General features: G+C 55.7%; 1 protein-coding gene across 5 annotated transcripts in view; it reads right to left on the bottom strand.

The window, feature by feature from the left end:
* Positions 1–4,802, bottom strand: part of GNAT1 (G protein subunit alpha transducin 1) — a 24,593-nt gene extending 19,791 nt beyond the window's left edge. For 2 of the 5 annotated variants that reach the window (XM_025204366.1, XM_025204368.1), the window contains exon 1: positions 4,736–4,779. The gene's annotated coding sequence lies outside the window, so the exon portion shown is untranslated. Of the gene's footprint in view, positions 1–4,735 lie in introns of all 5 variants that reach the window. The other 3 variants (XM_025204365.1, XM_006023742.2, XM_025204369.1) reach the window with 3 other exon arrangements.
* Between the last annotated feature and the right edge of the window lie 1,814 nt (positions 4,803–6,616).

Raw genomic sequence — 6,616 nt, 5'->3', positions numbered from 1 at the left:
CTCCTGTTCTAGAGCTACAGACAGGCTGGAGGCGGGGGCAAGGCAGTGTTCCCCCACTGGGGGGTGCAGCTCTACCTTCTGGGATGGGATCAAAGCCCAGACCTGTACAGCTAAACACAGGAGCCTCTACCGCCCCAGCAGAAAGGCCCAGCACTGTCATCCAAGTCTGGAGATGACCTGAGGTGACCCAGCCCCTGGAGGTAAGCACAGGGTTTGTGCCCCATGCCAAGCCACTGAACTTCACAAGCAAGAGCAGCTTTGTGGAGTTCAGGGAAGTGCTTGCTGCCATGAAGGGGCCCTTTGCACTAGGGAGGAATTGTCCACCCCCCACCATGACCCATGCCTTGTGAAGGGGGTCCCACTGTCTGGAGAGTGTTTCTCAACAGATGTTGAGAAAAGTGCTCAGCTACATGCCTCGGCCTGGAGAGCACTCAGAAATACACCAATCAATAGGTGACATCATGGCACTTTGCGGGATAAGCATTTGGGAATGCAGGAGGTGTTTCCACAGACGGCCAAGGAGGAACTGGCCAGCTGGGAGGTTGAACTTGGCGGTGATCATGGAGCAAACCTAATGCCCAGACAGCTGAGACCTGACAGGACGCTTATGCCTTCAACCCAAAGGCAGGCTAAGGACCAATTCAGCCAAATGAGAGCAGCCTGCAGTGCTGCATTGTGCCAGTGATGATCACTAGAGGCTGACTGCCTGTTGGAGACCCACCAAGCACAGCAGCAGCAGCTTAGCCTAGCCTTACTTGTATTGTCCAGATCACCCCTCAAAAGGCACCTCCAGCAAATCTCAGTGGCACCAAGCCAGCTAGAGGCCCTACAGGAATTTCTCCACTCCCCTTCCTCTCTCAGTGAGGAATTTATGCAGGAATGAGAAGCATGTCTCCACTGCCTCCCTCGCCTCCCAGGCACCAGTACAAACAGGCCACAAGCAGCACTTTTTCTCACCAAGTAAATGTTCCAGGAGTAAATGTGTGCTGGGTACTAGACTTCCCTGAGGAAAGCTACGTCAAGCACATGCATTCCAGATAGATAGCCTGCTGCCTTGGGGCTCCCATGTGCCCTGTAAGTTGTGGGTTCAAGTCTATGGCCAGGACTCTGACCCATTACCAGGGTGACACAGAAATCAGGGATGGGATAGAAATGGCCTCTCAAGGAGGCGATGTGGTGAGTCAGTCCATCCTCTCAACCCTCACAAGGAGAAGGAGCTAGCTGGCAACAACAGTCCTGTCTCCCTGGGAAGATAGTAGCTGCATTTGCATGGTTTCCCACTCCCCCATACCTGGTTGCAAACACTGAATTTGTTCCCATCTGTGCATCCCAGACAGTGCTGAGGAGAATAATGATAAACTCTGCTTCTTCTACCAGAAGCAATTGGCTGATACCCCACAGAGCCCTTTCGTCTATCTCATAATGGGCTAATCTTTTTAGTAGCTACTGTGCTTCCTGCAGATGGAGGACCAGGGAGCTGTCCCAAAGCGAGCACTGCCACATTACTACCTATAGTTCCCCACATCAGGAATGGCTGGGAGTGAAGTACCGGGGAGATTTCCTCCCCACCACCCAAGAGCTACTGCCTCTGCCATGCACTCTACAGTGCGCCCTGCTGGGACTGGCTGTGTCTGGAGCTGAGAGTTCCTGTTCTCTATCTACAGTGCTGTCCCCCACTGGGAATGGTATGGCAGGGTCGTCCCCAACAGCTGCACCCCTGGTGAAACAACCTGGGATACAGTCCCAGGGATTCCTCTGCAATAGCCCATGCTCCTAGGCACTCCCCACAGCACCCCCTGCTGGGCAGTGACAAGCCAGGAGTGTGCCGCTAGGACACCCCACGGTTTCCCTCAGCATCTGAGGACAGTGTTTTCCCCATATTTAGAACAATGGTGTCAAACATATGGCCCCACAGAGTCCCATGATCCAGCCTCTGGTGCTGCCCCTTTTGATACTTGCTGGGGCTGAGTCTCAGACTGCACCACCCACAGGTGTCTCAGATTAACCTAGGAGGGTGCCAACTCTACTGCATCAGGCATGCGGGTGAGGGGGGAAGGGGAGAGGAAGGTGTGGGCCTGATGGACCTGCCCCGTGCCACTCATCCAGCTCATGAGATTTGACAACCCTGGTTTAGAAGAATGACGGTGGTCAGTGCTGCCTAGTGAACAAGTGGAGCATGGTCCTGAAGGCCCAGGTCATCTGCTCTGTGCCAGGACCAGACAGGATTGAGGTGTACTTTGACAAGCTCTGTAAGTGCACAGCAGGCAGTGGATCCAGGTGCTGCAGCACATGGCACAGCGGTGCAATCTCCTGCAGGGACAAGTTAACCATGACCCCCGGCTGGGAGCAGAGGGCATCTGGGCTTCCTGAGGCTCACTACAGAGAGCAGCATCTCTGAGCAGGGTGCAGAACATTTACGGCACTGCCTAGGCCTCAGGGCCCCAGCTTCTGTCATGAGTGTGCAGTGCTGCAGGGGTTCCCCTCTTGCCAGGCCAGGCCAGGCCTCTGCCCATGGCAGCTTGCCAAGCACCTCTCAGCAGGGCTAGGCAGGTGCTGCCAGGCTCCCTGGGAGGCAGAGCACAGCCCTGTGATAGCTTTTCAGCACCCGCCCTGGCAGTGATGGATGGGCTGAGACTGGGAGCAGGACACCGCTCCGCCCCAGTGCCTGTCTGTTTGCTTTGCTTTGCTTTGCTTTCCCCAGATCAGTTCCAGATGGTGCCCGGTGTTGGCTCTGGCTCCTGCTAGGAGTCCCCACAGCAAGCCCCCTGCTCCTCTCCTTACCCAGCACATCTCGGTCAGCCCAGGATTCTCCTGACAGAGCCCCTTGCTGGGAGAAGCCAGGCCTGGGAGATCTGGGCCCACTGAACTGGCAGCAGTAGGCAGCAGCCAGTAGGATGGTCTCTTAGCCCTGGTGAGGGAGAGAGAACAAGGGGAGGGGGAGGGAATGGGAGCTATGGCAGGATAGAGCCCTATGAGGTCAGGCAGGGGCAGCAGGGAAGAGCACTCTGGAATCAGCTATTTTCACCCCAGGGAGCAGGCCCTCCCAAAACAAGAGGCCATGGGGCCTTAGAAGACACAGCCTGTCCAGGAGCTGTGTCAGGGTTGACTAAGGGCTGGTAGCATGAGGACAGATGGGGGTCACCTGGCATATCACAAGGCAGCCATGTGGGACTGGTTTCCAGTTATGTCACATAATAGCATTGCCACTGCTTCCATGTAAGTGCCCGTGGCAGTGTGCCTGCCCACAGTGTCTGTCTGGGCTGTGACATCCCTGTGCAGTGAGTGCAGCACTGCCTTTCCACTTTGCTGCGTGGATGCAGGGAGGGGTCAGTGCCCGGGGCAGAGTCGGAAGTGGGTCATCTCTCTCCTTCCCCCAGCAGAGCCTTCCCCCAGCTCTGCTTCCCCCTCTCCCTGTCTCCATCCATGCATCTCCTCTGCCCTTCCTTCCCTGTGGAGAATCTGCTTGGTCTTTCCTGCATCTACTTTCTCTCTCAGCCCTTCATGTCCCTCTGCTGCCCTTCCTCAGTCTTTCCCTTTCTGCTGCTCTGCTCAATCTCCAGATCTGCTGTTGGGCTCCCTGGCAGCCCTGTGCCCACCCCTCTCCTGCTTCTCTCAGCTGGACTGTTCCCAGTGGAGAAGGGCCCGGCAGGTACATCCTAATGGTGGCCTTTGAGTCTCCTGTGGCTGCTGGGCACTGGCAGAGCTCACATTGGAGCCCTGGGGCCCTGCCCTGGCTGTGAGGGTAAGATCCTCTCACCCACACAGCTGGGACAGACCTGTGAGCTGACGACAGGAGTGCTTGGGGTGGTATTCAGAGGTCAAGTACAGCCATAAGCCCATGGTTGTCAGCCTCCACCCCACTATGGTCACAGGACAGGGAAAGGCCTCAGTGGAGGGAGTGACTCTGAAGTGTTGCTACCTGATGCTGGGGGGGTGGGCTGGCTTAAGTGGTGGGCTGCACCTCTCAGGGCTACATTTGTACCCAAGGGCAGTCCAGTGAGGCTGGGAAGGGACAGGTGGGTCAGCAGGGTCATAAATGATGCCAGTGTTTCACCTGCTGCCCTGCTTTCCAGTACCTGGGTGGAACCTTCACCCCATCCACAAAGTCAACCGAGGATTACCCAGACCAGGTGATCACTGTCATGAGCATGATGTACAATGCCATGTACCCTGTGCACTGCCAGGCCCCAGTGGTGAGGAGCACTGTCAGCTACAAATTTACTACCATTGCTGTGGGCCAGGTGGATGTGGCAGATGGGCACTATGATGAGCTTTTCCTGGGCACAGGTACCCGCAGCCATGCACCACAGAGAGCAGGCACATGAGCACCACCCACGTTGGCCAAAAGGGAAGGCATGTGGGGAAATTAGAACACCCTTGGCATTGGCTTGCTGGGCGCCAGCTGGCTCCAGCTGGCCAAGGACCTCCCACTCTGTGCTCCTGTTTCAGAGACCTGACTGGGCAGGGCAAGCAGTTGACAGAAGGAGAATTGGGGGGGGGGCAGAGGATTCCAGGGGCTGCCCCAGAGCCTGTTCTAGGACAGAGTAACCCGGGTCTGTTTCTTTTCTCCCATGGCCAGTGTTGCTCCACGTCAGCCTTCTCTGTGCAGCCTTTTGCTGGCCAAGGTCACCCCAACTGGATGGTTGCTGCCCTCTGCTGCCATGTGAGAGAGGGCTGCTCTGTGCAGCAGGCTCCAATAGGAACCCAACTAAAGGGAGGTGGAGGTTTTGGTTACCTGTTCCTGGTGATAATGTGGCAGCATATGCTCCTCCAGCTTCCTTGCCATGGGTCCTGAGCTGTGGACTGCCAGCAGGTGGGGGAGGGATAGCCCAGCCAGCAACTGCAATCAGGCATCCACAGTGCTAATGACCCAGAAAGATTCTATTAGCTGATAAATACTGTCTTTCACTCAGCCGTTCAATTGCTGGCCTGCCCCAGCCACCCCACTGCCCCTGCAGCCTTGCCAAGTCCTTCCACCACCTGTCACATCCAAGTGGGGAATATCCCACTTCCTCTGCCATGGGTGTAACGAATTCCAGGTCTCAGCTGTTCCCTCCACTAAGGGGGTGGCAGGTCTGAGGCAGGCGCCTGTAGCAGCCAAACAGGATGGTTTGCTGGATTGATGCCATGTCCTGGTTGCAGACCAGCTTGCTGATGGCGCTTGATGCTGAGTATGAGCTCTTGTCACTTCTGCCCCTGTCCAGTGTGGAGATACAGAAATACGCTACGGGAAAAGATTCCCACTGCCCCCGCTGGGAGGCTTAGTTGGCTAACATTGTATTCTCTGTAACCTACTTGTGTTCCCCTCCTCACCCCCATATGTTAGTCCCTCACTCTGGCACTGTGTATTTCCCCTACGGCTTTGTCATTTTTGGTTCATGACTCTTAACATTTTCCCATTGCCGCCCTCCATACCATGGCCTGGGCAGACCTGCCTCCCCTGAGCTCTCCCCAGGTACGGCAGAACTATCTCAAGAAGGGAAGGAAGCTATGTCTGATTGGAGTTGCTGGCTGGGCTATCCCTCCCTCACCTGCTGACAGCCCACAGCTCAGGGAAGGAAGCTGGAGGAGCTGCCACATCATCACCAAGAAGGGAAGCAAGCTATTGCTGGAATACACAGGACTAGGATAGGCAGGGAACCAGAGCATGATGTGGGGGGAACAGTTCAGCCTTGGCCTGGGGACTCAAGGGGGCTGATGATTAGGGTTTTGCCCAAGAAGGCTGCAGTTTATTGTAGGTCCCCCAGGTAATATCTAGGACTTGATCACAGTAGGTTTGTCCTACACACAGAGGGCGTGCTCCTGCTCTCACTGAGCTCTATGAAGGTTTCCATTGATACCCTTTAGATCTAGGCCATATTGCTCTGGAGGGACCATATTCATTTCCAGAGCAGAAACAAATGCCCAACCAGACCTGTCCTGTCACACCCTGCCTGCCCTGGCTCACCGGATCTGAGGCCTTTCCACTGAAGCATCCCATGCGGGTTCCCCCTTCCTAGACTGACCATAAAGTAAAGATAACAGACTACTGACCAGGTGGGAAAGAAAAAAGCCCTGTAGCAGCAGCTTGCTGAGGGAGCTCTCCTCTCGACAGAATGTCCTGTGCCTAGGAGGGAGCCAGGTACCAGGAGAGGAGAGGCTGTTATGCTGGGGAACAGACCACAGCCAGCACTGAAAGCACAAGGCTGCCATGAGCAAGCAGTGTCTCCCAGACAAACCAGAGCGCCTGCGGGGAGAGAAGCTTCTCAACTATACAAGACCAAGCTGGGCCACCTACCACTTGGAGCAGCTCATGCTGGTGTATCTATGAATGATGTCACAGGTTTTGCAGATACTATTTGGTGGATGGGGGACACGGCCTGTGGGTGGGGGAGCTTCTTGGAATTGGTATAAAAGCAAGGTTCTAAGGAAGGGGTAAGATGGGGTCTCAGGAAGCAGGGGGGGAGGGTAAGCATGAACCCTAGTCTCTCTCCTCCTGTGCACCTGTGTCCAGTGGGTACTCGCACTTTCTGACTGCTTGGTGCCTCAGCCCAAGTCTGGTGACTGTGGTGCTCGGGATAATTACTGCTCAAATGGACCCAAGTTGCCTTCTGATGGAGCAAACACATCATAGCTG

This window comes from Alligator sinensis, unplaced genomic scaffold (assembly GCF_000455745.1).
Source record: "Alligator sinensis unplaced genomic scaffold, ASM45574v1 scaffold858_1, whole genome shotgun sequence".
NCBI lineage: Eukaryota > Metazoa > Chordata > Crocodylia > Alligatoridae > Alligator > Alligator sinensis.
This window is presented reverse-complemented; position numbering and strand designations above follow the sequence as displayed.